The sequence below is a fragment of the Moschus berezovskii genome, chromosome 14, assembly GCF_049115385.1.
Source record: "Moschus berezovskii isolate FMDL1 chromosome 14, NW_MosBer_1.0, whole genome shotgun sequence".
Lineage (NCBI taxonomy): Eukaryota > Metazoa > Chordata > Mammalia > Artiodactyla > Moschidae > Moschus > Moschus berezovskii.
The window spans coordinates 57,020,436-57,036,733 of record NC_142473.1 but is presented as its reverse complement, the minus strand read 5'-3'; the positions used below and the strand labels follow the sequence as shown (position 1 = coordinate 57,036,733).

Genomic DNA, 16,298 nt, shown 5'->3' with positions numbered 1-16,298 from the left:
TGGATATATTTCATGTTGATAATTGGGATCCAGAAGATCAGTCTTTTTCTGGTTCTTAGCAGCTTTTGTGGCTCTGATGACAGAACTGGGTTCCAACCTCACTCACCCACACACACAGTTACTAGCAACCTAACCATGGGGAATCCCTGCATCATAGAGTCCTACAGAGAAGTGGGAAGGACAATCTGCACCTCAGGAAGGGCTCAGTGATGTCACCCCTCCCTCCCACTCTGACTCCTCTGCATCCTGGGGAAAAATGAATATCCACTTACCCTCAGCACTTTTCTAAATCTAAATCATAATTTGAGATCATACACATATACAAACTGGAAAGTCCAAGCAAAAGCAAAAAAGTAAAAATTATTTTGATTTAATGTCTAGTTTGGCTTTAAATAAAAACCACATTTAAAACTTTTTCTTTTCACTTGACAGCAAGTACAAATCATTTTTAAACACTTGTTCTTGATTTGTAAGTTGCTAGAGGCCAAGGACCGGAGAAGGCAATGGCACCCTACTCCAGTACTCTTGCCTGGGAAATCCCATGGATGGAGGACCCTGGTAGGCTACAGTCCATGGGGTCGCTAAGAGTCGGACACTACTGATGCGACTTAGCAGCAGCAGGAGCAGAGGCCAAGGACTATGCCTTCCATGAATTTCTATCTGGCAATATTAACCCATCATCTACCAGAGCATACTATTTAGATGATGCTGCTGAAACAGGATAAATGCTTCTGAGCAAAGTTTTGATTGGGATCAGAAACCCAGTGACTTTCAGATTTCTGGGAAAGGGAAAACAAGACTGGTGGGAGGTCATCTAAGGTTTTCTGGGCAAAATACTAGATTTCTTTCCACATTTCTTAAAGGCAGAAGTGGAACCAAGTGACCTCAGAATAAAGTTCTGTGATTTTAAGAACAAAAAGACAGCTTCCACCAAGCCACTGCCTGCCGTCTCTGCCATCAGGAAGTCATGGATGCAGACTCACAAGGTCAGATCATCAGCTGAGGCCCACATTCATTCCCCTCACTGCACACTCACAGACACCTACCTCCATCAAGTCATTCGAAAGGTTACTGAACTTGGACTTCCCTGGTGGCCCAGAGGTCAAGAATCCTCTTGCCAATGCAGGCAACATGGATTCAATCCCTGGTCCGTGAAGATTCCACATGCTTCGGGGCAACTAAGCCACATGCCACAACTGCTGAGCATGCAAGCGCCCTAGAGCCCTTGCCCCGGGCAACAAGAAAAACCACTGCAATGAGAAGCCCGCACACTGCAACTAGACAGCAGTCCCCTCTCAACACAACTAGAGAAAGCTGGCATGCAGGAATGAAGACCTAGTGCAGCCAAAAATATTAACAATTTTTTAAAAAAAGGTTTACCGAACCAAATGGGTCCTCGTGCCTGAGCAGTAAAGCTGATGTACTAACGTCAGGATGTGGTGAGAGAAAGTGCAGCACTTGCTTGCAGATACCATCAATGAGTCCAAAACAACTAGTGCTCAAAAAGCTCAAACTCCCCAGTGGACTTCAGCAGAGCATTTTGAAAAGCAAGGTGAGGGAGGGGCATCCCAGGGTCTGTGATCAGCTTGTGCACAATTCTCTGATTGGCTGATGGTGAGGAACAGGGCTGTGTCTCTGGTGTTAACATTATCAATCCTTAGGCACCAGGAGGCATGCTCATCAAGGAGTTAATTCCTTCCATTTGGTGGGGGGTTTCCACATCTATAAAACGACTCAAGAAATGTGCATCAGATACTATTCAGTTCAGTTCAGTTCAGTCGCTCAGTCGTGTCCGACTCTCCGCGACCCCATGAATCACAGCACGCCAGGCCTCCCTGTCCATCACCAACTCCCGGAGTTCACTCAAACTCATGTCCACAGAGTCGGTGATGCCATCCAGCCATCTCATTCTCCGTCGTCCCCTTCTCCTCCCGCCCCCAACCTTTCCCAGCATCAGAGTCTTTTCCAGTGAGTCAACTCGTCGCATGAGGTGGCCAAAGTATTGCAGTTTCAGCTTTAGCATCAGTCCCTCCAATGAACATCCAGGATTGATCTCCTTTAGAACGGACTGGTTGGATCTCCTTGCAGTATAAGGGACTCTCAAGAGTCTTCTCCAACACCACAGTTCAAAAGCATCGATTCTTCGGCGATCAGCCTTCTTCACAGTCCAACTCTCACAACCATACATGACCACGGGAAAAACCATTGCCTTGACTAGACGGACCTTGGTTGGCAAAGTAATGTCTCTGCTTTTTAATATACTATCAAGGTTGGTCATAACTTTCCTTCCAAGGAGCAAGCGTCTTTTAATTTCATGGCTGCAATCAGCATCTGCAGTGATTTTGGAGCCCCAAAAAACAAAGTCTGACACTGTTTCCACTGTTTTTCCATCTATTTCCCATGAAGTGATGGGACCAGATGCCACGATCTTTGTTTTCTGAATGTTGAGCTTCAAACCAACCTTTTCACTCTCCTCTTTCACTTTCATCAAGAGGCTTTTGAGTTCCTCTTCACTTTCTGCCATAAGGATAGTGTCATCTGCATATCTGAGGTTATTGATATTTCTCCCAGCAATCTTGATTCCAGCTTGTGCTTCTTCCAGCCCAGCATTCCTCATGATGTACTCTGCATATAAGTTAAATAAGCAAGGTGACAATATACAACCTTGACGTACACCTTTTCCTATTTGGAACCAGTCTGTTGTTCCATGTCCAGTTCTAATTGTTGCTTCCTGACCTGCATACAGGTTTCTCAAGAGGCAGGTCAGGTGGTCTGGGATTCCCATCTCTTTCAGAATGTTCCACAGTTTATTGTGATCCACACAGTCAAAGGCTTTGGCATAGTCAATGAAGCAGAAATAGATGTTTTTCTGAAACTCTCTTGCTTTCTCCATGATCCAGCGGATGTTGGCAATTTGATCTCTGGTGCCTCTGCCTTTTCTAAAACCTGCTTGAACATCTGGGAGTTCACGGTTTACATATTGCTGAAGTCTGGCTTGGAGAATTTTGAGCATGACTTTACTAGCGTGTGAGATGAGGGCAATTGTCCGGTAGTTTGAGCATTCTTTGGCATTGCCTTTCTTTGGGATTGGAATGAAGACTGACCTCTTCCAATCCTGTGGCCACTGCTGAGTTTTCCAAATCTGGTGGCATATTGAGTGCAGCACTTTCACAGCATCATCTTTCAAGACTTGTAATAGCTCAACTGGAATTCCATCACCTCCACTAGCTTTGTTCGTAGTGATGCTTTCTAAGGCCCACTTGACTTCACATTCCAAGATGTCTGGCTCTAGGTCAGTGATCACGTTATCGTGACTATCTTGGTCGGGAAGATCTTTTTTGTACAGTTCTTCTGTGTATTCTTGCCACCTCTTCTTAATATCTTCTGCTTCTGTTAGGTCCATACCATTTCTGTCCTTTATCGAGCCCATCTTTGCATGAAATGTTCCCTTGGAATCTCTAATTTTCTTGAAGAGGTCTCTTGTTTTTCCTATTCTGTTGTTTTCCTCTATTTCTTTGCATTGATCGCTGAGGAAGTCTTTCTTATCTCTCCTTGCTATTCTTTGGAACTCTGCATTCAGATGCTTATATCTTTCCTTTTCTCCTTTGCTTTCGCTTCTCTTCTTTTCACAGCTATTTGTAAGGCCTCCTCAGACAGCCATTTCGCTCTTTTGCATTTCTTTTCCATGGGGATGGTCTTGTTCCCTGTCTCCTGTACAATGTCACGAACCTCCGTCCAGAGTTCATCAGGCACTCTATCTATCAGATCTAGTCCCTTAAATCTATTTCTCACTTCCACTGTATAATCATAAGGGATTTGATTGAGGTCATATCAGATACTATTACTAGGTCATATTATCTAGGTATTTCAGAGAGGATCGAAAGCAGATGATATAGGGGAGAGATTTGTCCCAGTAAGGCCCCATAGGGTCTCACTGGGTTAAAAAAAAAAAAATCTGCTTTCTAACAAACTCTTCTAGTATATCAGGAAAAATTAGATAGTCTGGCCCCTGACTCAGTCACATTAGTGACATAGTGGATTACTGACTTCATAGAAAGAAGTCTTATCAGTAAAAGTAATATTTTTAAAGGAATATTTTATTCCTTTAAATGGATGCTAAGTACAGAAATATAATTATACCTCTATAGATGAGTTCGTTTGTGTCAGGACACTGAAAACTACAGAGTGCTATACAATGAAAGTATTCATTGTGCCTACATTGTTAGCCACACTGAACGAGGCCAGCGCTGCCTTCAGGGAGTTCATTGGGGTGGTAGATGATCGAGCAGAAGAGACAAATAAACGATACAGCATGATGAAATCCACTGTACAGAAATGCACAAGACACTCAAGAGCAGGAACACACATGAAGGATACCTAACCCGGTTTAGGAGCCAGGAAGTTTCTTTGGAGAAGATATCTAAAGGACAAATAGGAGTTATTCAAGCAAAGGAGGGGTAAGTCATTCTAGGAAGAGGGAATGACTCATACAAAGGCCCAGAAAGAAGCAAGAACTAGGGGCAATCAAGCATTGCCAGCTGTCAGTATAGATAGGTTGCAGAACTAAAGGGAAGCAGTGAGAGAGATGGGCGTGAAGAGAAAAACAGGGGCCCTGAAAGGCTAGAGAAGTCACATATTATGGACTGAATATTTGTACCCCCAAAATTCATATGTTGAAGCCCTAACACCAAATGTGATAGAATTTGGAGTTTGGGCCTTTGGAAGGTAATTAGGTTCAGATGAGGTCATGAGGGTGGGGCCCTCATGATGGGATTCAGTTCAGTTCAGTTCAGTCGCTCAGTCGTGTCCGACTCTCCGCGACCCCATGAATCACAGCACGCCAGGCCTCCCTGTCCATCACCAACTCCCGGAGTTCACTCAAACTCATGTCCACAGAGTCGGTGATGCCATTCAGCCATCTCATTCTCCGTCGTCCCCTTCTCCTCCCGCCCCCAACCTTTCCCAGCATCAGAGTCTTTTCCAGTGAGTCAACTCGTCGCATGAGGTGGCCAAAGTATTGCAGTTTCAGCTTTAGCATCAGTCCCTCCAATGAACATCCAGGATTGATCTCCTCTAGAATGGACTGGTTGGATCTCCTTGCAGTATAAGGGACTCTCAAGAGTCTTCTCCAACACCACAGTTCAAAAGCATCGATTCTTCGGCGGTCAGCCTTCTTCATAGTCCAACTCTCACATCCATACATGACCACGGGAAAAACCATTGCCTTGACTAGACGGACCTTGGTTGGCAAAGTAATGTCTCTGCTTTTTAATATACTATCAAGGTTGGTCATAACTTTCCTTCCAAGGAGCAAGCGTCTTTTAATTTCATGGCTGCAATCAGCATCTGCAGTGATTTTGGAGCCCAAAAAAACAAAGTCTGACACTGTTTCCACTGTTTTTCCATCTATTTCCCATGAAGTGATGGGACCAGATGCCATGATCTTTGTTTTCTGAATGTTGAGCTTCAAGCCAACCTTTTCACTCTCCTCTTTCACTTTCATCAAGAGGCTTTTGAGTTCCTCTTCACTTTCTGCCATAAGGGTAGTGTCATCTGCATATCTGAGGTTATATGAAGAGGAAGAAAGATCAGAGTTTGCTGTCTCTCTGCCACATGAGGACATAGTAAGCCAACTGTGTGCAAGTCAGGAAAAGGACCCCACCCCACCGCAATCAGGGAGCCTAAAGGACAGGCACCTTGATCTCAGACTTCCCAGCTTCCAGACCAGTGAGAAATGAACTCCTGTTGTTGAAGCCACCAGGTCTGTGGTATTTTGTTATGGTAACCTGACCTAAGACACCACATTAAGAAGTCTGGAGTATTTTGAGGGTAGTGTGGAACCACTAAAGTGTTTTAAGTAGGAATGACAAATTGCAGTGCAGAGAATGAATTAGCAGAGTGGACTCCGGTCATAGGAAGATGAAACTGTGGTAATCCAAGCAAGAGTACTGGAAGTGGTAATTAAGTGAACAGAATAGTAATAAAATCAATAAGAGTCCATTTGGAAGGAGTAGTGAGATCCTGCTTTCCATGCTTTTGGGTATAAACCAAGAAGTGGAATTTCTGGATCAATTGCCAAATCATTCTACCTTTTGATTTTTTAGGGACTTCCATACTGCTTTCCATGGCAACTGTACCATTCTACATTCCCACCAACAGTACATAGTGTTCCAATTTGTCCCATCCTCACCAACACTTATTTTCCATTTTTAAAAATCATAACCATCCTAATGAGTGTGAAGTGTTATCTCATTGTGGTTTTGATTTTCATTTCCCTGTAATTAGTGATATTGAGCATCTTTTCATATGCTTATTTGCTATCTGTATATCTTCTTTGGAGAAATGTCGATTCAAGTTTTTTGCTTACCTTTGAACTGGATTTTTGTGGGTTTTGAGTTTTAGTTCTCTACATATTCTGGACATTAACCTTTCATGAGATATGTGATTTGCAAATATTTTTTACCATTCTGTAGGTTGTCTTTTTACTCTGTGATACATTGATGGACAAAAGTTTTTCATTTTCATGAGCTCCAATTTGTCTATGTTTTCTTTTATTTCCTGCATCTTTGGTATCATATTTAAGGAATTATTGACAAATGCAATGTGAAGCTTTTATCCTGTGTTTTCTTCTAAGAGTTTTTTTTACAGCCAGAATGAAAAACTTTATTAACAGGTTTCAACAAGAAAATGAGTGGGTACACATAGAAACATGGACAGCGTCTCCCCCAGGAGCAGGCAGGGTAGGAAAAGAAGGTAGGGGTGGGGGGGTGGTAGGCCCAGGGGATTCCCCTCTCTACTCCAGCAGCCATGGGATCCCAGGGTCAGGGCCAGGTTCCCTCTGTCCCACTGTAGGCCCAGAGACTGCATCGCCCAGGGAAGCCCAGCACCGCAGCTGACGGCAGAAGGCTGAGCGGCCACAGGTGAGGCCTAGGGCAAGGTGGATAGAGAGGCCCAGGATGTGACCCTGCTAGGCTGATATCACCAGGGGGGCATCATGGGCTGAGGGTTCTGCAGATATGACATCACCATGGCATAGATGGACAGCATGAAGCTACTCATCATCTGCTTCGTGTCCTCAGAGCTCTGGGAGTTGGCAAAGCTGATGAAGGAGCAGTAGACAGCGACCCAAGGGCACCACTTCAACTTAAGCATGAGGCCGCACATGCTGAAGATCATGCTGAGCAGGTTCATGTAGTCTGGTGTCGGATCATCCAGGGCTGGGTTACACTTGCTCAGTGGGGGCTTGTACCTCAGCACTTTGTTGGGCCTCCGTGGGTCCGACATATTGTTCGCGGACATAGTGAGTCAGAAGTCCTTTTAAGAGTTTTATAGTTTGTTGTTTTGTTTGTTTTTGGCTGCACAGCATGCAGAACTTCCCCAATCAGTGACTGAACCCAACCCTGTTTTAGAGGAACAAAATTTTAACCACTGGACCACCAGAGACATTCATACAGTTCTAGATCTTATGTTTAGGTCTTTGATCCCTTTTGAGTTAATTTGTGGATATGATGTTAGGTAAGGATCCAAGTTCTCTCTAAATAAATTTTTAAGAGATTAAAAAAAAAAAAAACCTTCCTAAAGTAGAGCTTTGCCTTTGAGACCTAAAAACAATGAATAATCTATTTTTGCAGGGGGTAGGACACAGATCTCTTAAGTATTCAAGTATACATCTCAATTCATGTAAATGAAATGAGTATGAATCTTGTAATTAAAAACCAAAGTTAGAATTCCAGTTCTGTACTTATTAGCTATGTGACATGGCTCAAACTCTTGGTATTCTTAAGCCTCAGTTTATTTACCTATGCTAAGTCTGCCAGGCTCCTCTGTTCATGGGATTCTCCAGGCAAAAATACTGGAGTGGGTTGCCATTCCCTTCTCCAGGGGATCTTCCTGACCCAGGGATGGAACCTGCATCTCTTTTATCTCCTGCATTGGCAGGTAGGTTCTTTACCACTAGCACCATCTGGGAAGCCCCCTCATTTACCTATAAAATATGAGTAATAATTTGACAGAGAGCAAAAGTTTTCAGTTTTGTCAACTAAAAATGTTAAACTTCGTAGGAAGCAAACGATTCCCCATGCACTGCTGGCGGAAATGTAAGACAGGAAGGCCACTTTGGAAAATTTGAATTTTTAAAAATATTAAATACATATTTACCATTTGATCCAGTCACCAGAGAAATGAAATTGTATGTCCACGCAAAGATTTGTACATGAATTTTCATAGCAACCTTATTCATAATAGCCTCAAACTGGAAATATGTAATCCAAAAGGACGCAAACAAAATGTTCTGTATCACTGTGATGGAACACTACTCAGCAATAAAAAAAGATCAAACTGCTGATACATGCATCAACATGGATGAACCTCAAAAAACATTACATTATATGAAAGAAGCCAGACACCAAAGACTACATCTCACTTACTATAAAAATTTTAGAAAAATGCAAAGCTATAGTGACAGAAAGCAGATCAGTGGTTATCCAGGGCAGAAGGCAAGAGAAGGAAATGACTGCAAACAGATCAAACACAACTTTTGGGGTGATGGGAGTTTTAGGGGTGATAAAACTGGATTGTGGGGACTTCCCTGGTGGTCCACCTTCTAATGCAGGGGACACAGGTTCAATCCCTGGTCAGGGAACTAAGATCCCACATTCCACAGGGCAAACAAGCCCATGCACCACAACCAGAGAAGCCCACATGCCACAACAAAGACCCAGCACAGCCAAAATTAAAAATAAAAATAAAAATTTGGATTGTGATCATTGCTGCACAACAGTATAAAATTAGTAAGAATTAATTAAATCATACACTTAACAGTGAGTGAACTGTACAGTAAGTTATACCTCAGTAAGGCTGTTAAAAGTGAAAAAGGTTATTCTTAGCTCTTGGCAGTACTACTATAATAGACAAAAACTAGATGCAACTGAAATGTCCCATCAACAGTGGAGTGAATACATTGGATATACTCACACATAGAGACTATACAGCAGTGGCAATTAAAGATCTACAACTTCATGTAACTTGGATGAATCTCACATATACAATGTTGAGTGAAAGACACAATACAGTACAACTCCATTTATATGATGTTTAAGGACAGACAGTGGCCACAGGACTGGAAAAGGTCAGTTTTCATTCCAATCCCAAAGAAAGGCAATGCCAAAGAATGCTCAAACTACCGCACAATTGCATTCATCTAACATGCTAGTAAAGTAATGCTCAAAATTCTCCAAGCCAGGCTTCAGCAATACATGAACCATGAACTTCCAGGTGTTCAAGCTGGCTTTAGAAAAGACAGAGCAACCAGAGATCAAATAGCCAACATCCGCTGGATCATTGAAAAAGCAAGAGAATTCCAGAAAAACATCTACTTCTGCTTTATTGACTATGCCAAAGCCTTTGACTATGTGGATCACAGCAAACTGTGGAAAATTCTGAAGGAGATGGGAATACCAGACCACCTAACCTGCCTCTTCAGAAATCTGCTTGCAAGTCAGGAAGCAACAGTTAGAACTGGACATGGAACAACAGACTTGTTCTAAATACAGAAAGGAGTACGTCAAGACTGCATATTGTCACCCTGCTTATATAAATTATATGCAGAGTACATCATGAGAAATGCTGGGTTGGATGAAGCACAAGCTGAAATCAAGATTCCCAGGAGAAATATCAATAACCTCAGATATGCAGATGACACCACCCTGTGGAAGAAAGCAAAGAACTAAAGAGCCTCTTGATGAAAGTGAAAGCTGCTGCTGTAGCTGCTGCTGCTAAGTCGCGTCAGTCATGTCCAACTCTGTGTGACCCCATAGACGGCAGTCCACCAGGCTCCTCCGTCCCTGGGATTCTCCAGGCAAGAATACTGGAGTGGGTTACCATTTCCTTCTCCAATGCATGAAAGTAAAAAGTGAAAGTGAAAGAGGAGAGTGAAAAAGTAGGCTTAAAGCTCAACATTCAGAAAACAAAGATCATGGCATCTGGTCCCATCACTTCATGGCAAATAAATGGGGAAACAATGGAAACAGTAAGAGACTTTATTTTTTGGGCCCCAAAATCACTGCAGATGGTGACTGCAACCACGAAATTAAAAAACACTTGCTCCTTGGAAGAAAAGCTATGACCAACCTAGATAGCACATTAAAAAGCAGAGTCATTACTTTGCCAACAAAGGCCTGTCTAGTCAAAGCTTTGGTTTCTCCAGTAGTCATGTATGGATGTGAGAGTTGGACTATAAAGAAAACTGAGCACCAAAGAATTGATGCTTTTGAATTGTGGTGTTGGAGAAGACTCTTGAGAGTCCCTTGGACAGCAAAGAAATCAAACCAGTCCATCCTAAAGGAAATCAATCCTGAATATTCATTGGAAGGACTGATGCTGAAGCTGAAACTCCAATACTTTGGCCATCTGATGCGAAGAACTGACTCATTGGAAAAGACCCTGATGCTGGGAAAGACTAAAGACAGGAGGAGAAGGGGACGACAGAGGATGAGATGGCTGGATGGCATCACCGACTCAATGGACATGAGTCTGAGTGAGCTCCGGGAGTTGGTGATAGATAGGGAGGACTGGCATGCTGTAGTCCATGGGGTTGCAAAGAATCGGACACGACTGAGCAACTGAACTGAACTAACAGGCAAAACAAATATTTGGTGTTAGAAATCAGTAGTTACTCTTTGGATAAATAGTGACTGAGAAAGAACATGATAGTTTCTGGGCTGTTTATAATGTTTCTGTTTAAATTATTTGAGTTTTGTTGAGGTATAATTGACATATATTAAATAATGTTAATAATGCTTCTTGATGTGTGAAATTATATAGAGACATTCACTTTCTGAAAGTGTATCCAGCTATGCACTTATGACTGTGCACTGTTTAATACATATGTTACACTTCTATAAAAAAAAATTACTTAAAAGTGCACTTAGCTTGAAGAGATCCCTGGTGATCTCCAAGGTGTATGTGTGTCTATGTGTGTATCTGTGTGTGTATAAAGATGATGAGAGGTGCTAGCCAGGTAAAGATCTGAGGCAAAGTGTTCCAAGAGAAGGGAACAAGCAGTCCACAGGCCCTACAGGAAGGAGCTTGGCACGTTCAAACAAAAAAAGACCTGTGTGGCGGCATACAGTGAATGAAGAGATGAATGCGAGATCATTCATTTATTCATTCATCAGATGTGTAAGAGTTGTGCCAGAAGCTAAGCCAGAGGACAGCCAATTGTTCAGAAAGTTTGGCAGAGAAAGAAAGGAGAAAAAGTAGCCACTGTAAAGGGGTAGGAAAGTCCTAAGAATGTCTTTTACACACAAACACACACAGTAGAAGAGAGGAAAGTCTGAAGACAGGGAGAAAAGTCCTAGAAAACAAAGAAGCATTGAATGATGGGTACAGGTGGGAGGGATCACTCTGGAAAGGATATGGTAAACCTAGAAATAAAACAGAGTCACATAGGCAAGAATTTTGAAATGGAGAGAAGCAAAATGAAAGCATTCTCTATCCTTTCATTGAAATTTGAGGAATAGTCACATGTAAGAGTAGTGAAACTGAAGAATTTACAATGATGATTTTTAAAACTTTTTTCCTTAAAGTATAATTTAATGAAGAAACAGATCCTCTGAGGCATCCCTGACACTGTCTCCTGCCATGGTGAGCTGTCCAGAGCCCTCAGTGTGCAGCAGCCCTGGGAACTCTAAACTGTAAGGCACCAGGCCTCCAGCAGGCTCCGCACCACCTGTCCCAGGGCCTTCCTAGACAGGAAGTTGCACATCAAGCACAGCCACTCACAGAGCCAGCTGCCCGCCAACACGTGATAGGGCCTTGGAACTTCACAGAGGAAATACGCAAAGCAGATTGTCCTCTACATACCCACAGTCAGTTATGATACAGAAATATAACTTTAACATGTCAAGAAAGATGAATGCAAATGCTTTGAGGAACTATTTAACAGTCAAGATGATTTCAGGCTGCACATTTTACCATTTATTGAGTATCAGGGTAAAGGGCCTGAGGTTAACACCATTATTATATTATACTAAGATTACAAAGGACATTATGAACAATGTGAAAAGTTATGCTTTAGGAGTTCCCTGGTGGCCTAGTGGCTAGAATTTCCGGCATTCACTGCTGAGGCCCAGGTTCAATCTCTGGTCACAGAACTGAGATCCCACAAGTCAAGTGGTGTGACCCCCCAAAAAATTTATGCTTCATAGCCCATTTTAACTAGGACTGACAGTTTAAGTTTTCTGGGCATAAAAAGATAGCAGTTCATTGGTATTCTCAATCAATGTAGATCATTATTTCATTTTGAAATCTGAGGAATAGTCACATCTTCTACCAATAAAGTCAGTGTGTTCATGTGTGCTCAGTCATTTCAGTCCTGTCCAACTCTTTGCCACCCTATGGACTGTAGCCTGCCAGGTTTCTCTGTCCGTAGAATTCTCCAGGCAAGAATACTGGAGTGGGTTGCCATGCTCTCTTCCAAGGGATCTTCCCAATGCAGGGATGAACCTGTGTCTCCTTCATTTCAGGCTGATTCTTTACTGCTGAGCCACTGGGTAAGTCCAATAAAACCAGTGGAAACTGCCAAAAAGTCATTGTGGATTGGTATAAGTCAGTCAGATCTCAAGAATGACATAAAGAAATGCAGTTTGCCTGAGACATATACTCAACTCTCTGAATCACTATATTACAATATGCCACATGGTTTATATAACAAGTAATGTATTTTAATGTGTTAATATCTTATAATTTTATTCTCTTGACGGTTTTATAATGAACTGAATTCAAGATGACTAGGTGATAACTTTGAAACCCTCTATTTCTTTCAGTAAATGAGCATATGAAAGTTGCAGAGCTTGCATATATCCTTGAGATAGACATATCCCTGGCTAAGAATGTTTTCATATATTGTTGCTTGGACTTTGCCCATAAGAAGAGACATAAGTAATAAATGTGCATCAATTACATTCATCATGGTGTAATGTTCTATCTGCAAAAAGATTTAAAAGCACTTTCTATCGTCAAACGATACTCCTTTTATAAGATGACACAGAAAGTAGGAATCCTAAGAAAGAAGTTTCATCAGCTCTGATACTGATAGAAATAGTCAAAATCCAGCTGACACAGCCAAAATAAGCAACTTGGTTGGATCTACATACAGGACTCACAAAGCACATTACTGCTTTTGTATTTGACTCAACACTTTCCTTTTTAACGATGAGAAATCTTGTACCAAAAGTTGACAGACTTTCACATAAGTCTCTGGATAGCTTCCTACAGGACTAAAAAACACTGCACTTCAAAAAACTGATGATGAAGTGCAAACTTGCAGAGATATTTTAATCAGGCAATCACTCTGAGAAACATCACACTGTCTCTGCATCATAATAACAATAGAGTCACACAACTACATAGTCAGAAAAATCAATTATGGTTTTCTTCTGAATTTCTTAAAAAGTATGAAAGCCTTCTTGATTTGGGCCCTGTGACTTGTATCAAAGTTCTTTCTTTTGATTAAAATTTTATTAATTTACTTATTTTTGGCTGCACTGGGTCTCTGTTGCAGGCTTCTCATTGCAGTGACTTCTCTTGTTGCAGAGCATGGGCTTTAGGTGAGTGGGCTTCAGTAGTTGTAGCACAGGGGCTTAGTTGCTCCGCAGCATGTGAGATCTTCCCAGACCAGGGATTGATCCCATGTCCCCTGCATTCTTAACCACTGGACCACCTGGGAAATCCATGCAGCAGAGCGCCAAACAAAATTACACAATGCTTGTTTCTATGGCTCTTCTCACTAATGAATACAGACCACCAGCAACAGTACTCCTCCGAATATTAGACCAGTTATCCAGAAGCCAATGCTCAGAAGTCACATCCCCATTTCTTTTACTTGGGTCAAAAGTAGAAGACTTCAAAACTATCAGATATATTTCAGAGCTAATACTGAGCGTTAATGATATTTTGGAGTCATAATCCTGAAGTAATTCCCACTTCAGATTAGCTCAGATGTTAAATGATAGGATGAGAAAAACTTTTTCCATTTGATTAAAACAGAACTACAAGGAAAGTTTGCTTGCATCAATATGAATGTTCACCAAACACTGCAAATATTAAGGAAGAAAGTGGGCTTGCAAGGATTTCTATGACTATGTCACCACATCTAAGCTTCTAGTCAACATGTAAACAGAAAACCTGGTGATGCTTCTGATGAGAAAGGAGAACTTGGTTTAACTTATTTAACTTCTGGCTCAGAACAAATGAAGACTCCTGTGGAACGGTCATTGAGGAAGCCACAACAGATGCAAAAACAAAACACGACTCTGATGTTGCCACAACAAAAGTGACTGGTTTCCTCTTGAGCTGTGCTTGAAATTCCACTGTTTGGCTCTGCATTAAATAAGTTTGCAGAAAAACTGCTGCATACAACCAGTCCAGAAAAGAAAGCTTTTAAAGACCCTGACACTCCAGCAGAAAATTCTACTTGTCCTTAACTTTGCTCATTCATTCAAGGAAGGTGTTTCAACACTGGATATTCACACTGAAGTCAGCTTTCTCAAGACTGCTTTACCATCTTAAGCTGATATGGGAGTTCCACTTCTTGGAAAGATTGTAATATTAGAGATGCCATCTTAGCAGAATAGTTTAGAGGGTCATCTCCCTCATGTCTCACTGCTGGTCTTCATTGGCTGTAATTTAGTTACCCCATTTGTTTGTTGCACTTGGGATCTTTTTTTTTCTTAGAGTGCCAGTTGCAAAAACCATTCTAATGGTGCAGTATAACTTACCATTAAATGATGCCAAAAGTGTGCTGTGTTGCAGTTTGGCAAACATTTAATTTGCCAGGAGTCTTGCTCATTACAGCATATCCTAATGCAACAAAGAGCTCCTATTTTTGTTGTTTAAAATGATCCCTAGGTTGTTGGTTTCTTTTTAACACAGAACTTTTTAGCAATCAGCACTGTATTTTTATTTTCAGGTAAACCTACTTTTTTTTCCCCCCTCAGCAAGCAGCACAAAGGATCTTTGTTCCCAGATCAGGGAGGGTACCCATGTCCCCTGCAATGAAAGCACAGTCTTAACCACTAGACCACCAGGGAAGTCCCTAAATTTCTTTTTCTTAGTCTTAGGATAAACCTTGTAGGCTTTATGATAACTGTAAACATTTATAAGCAGTCACTGAATATTGTAGTGTAGATTTTATATAACAAACCTTGTTTACTTTTATATTTTATTATCTACACTTTTGGGAATAATGGAAAGGGATTTGACTCTTCCTATGAACAGACTTTTTGGTATTTAGACTAGAAAGATTATAAAACAATAAACACCCATTACTGCCAGAAGATTTGATGACACATTAAGAATTCCTATGGAGGGAATTCCCTGGTCGTCCAGTGGTTAGACTCTGAGCTTCCACTTCTCCCTGGTCCGGGAACTAATATCCCACAATCCATGCAGCTGTGCATCAAGGAAAAAAAAAACAAACATGAATTCCCATGGATACCTAATAAATTATGTATATCAGCTGAATTTTGTTGAAGGTATGCAAATCAGTATAATTTAGCTTTGTTTGATATATTGAAGGTGTGCAAATCAGTAAAATTGTGTATCATTTGACCTTGCTGTATAAAGTCTTAATTCAGACTATAAAAGTTCACTGACATTTCATGAGAAGTTTTGGAAAACATTCTCTTTTTTTAATGCATTTAAAGAATCTGCCTGCCAAGCAGGAGACATGGGTTTGATCCCTGGGTTAGGAAGACCCCTGGAGAAGGAAACAGCAACCCACTTCAGTATTCGTGCCTGGGAAATCCCACAGACGGAAGAGCCTAGTGGGCTATAGCCCATGGGCTCGCAAGACTCAGACCCAACTGACCAACTTACCAACTAAACAACATCCTTAAAAGGATGTTAACATGGTTTGATTTGCATTTGGTTTTGTTTCTCTCTCTTCCTCTTTTTTTTGGGGGGGTGGGGTAGCAGCATTCAGTTCAGTTCAGTTCAGTTTAGTCGCTCAGTCGTGTCCAACTCTCCGCGACCCCATGAATCACAGCACGCCAGGCCTCCCTGTCCATCACCAACTCCCGGAGTACACTCAAACTCATGTCCACAGACTCGGTGATGCCATCCAGCCATCTCATTCTCCGTCGTCCCCTTCTCCTCCCGCCCCCAACCTTTCCCAGCATCAGAGTCTTTTCCAGTGAGTCAACTCGTCACATCAAGTGGCCAAAGTATTGCAGTTTCAGCTTTAGCATCAGTCCTTCCAATGAACACCCAGGATTGATCTCCTTTAGAATGGACTGGTT

The 16,298-nt window shown here is 41.8% G+C and overlaps 3 pseudogenes; 2 read left to right on the top strand and 1 right to left on the bottom strand.

Annotated features, from left to right (window-relative positions):
* Nucleotides 1-6,978: 6,978 nt before the first annotated feature.
* Nucleotides 6,979-7,648, bottom strand: LOC129554658 (PAT complex subunit Asterix pseudogene; annotated as a pseudogene).
* A 5,105-nt stretch (nucleotides 7,649-12,753) lies between these two features.
* On the top strand, nucleotides 12,754-14,515 carry LOC148775621 (protein FAM91A1 pseudogene; annotated as a pseudogene).
* LOC148775620 (protein FAM91A1 pseudogene) lies at nucleotides 14,033-14,568 on the top strand (annotated as a pseudogene).
* Nucleotides 14,569-16,298: the final 1,730 nt, after the last annotated feature.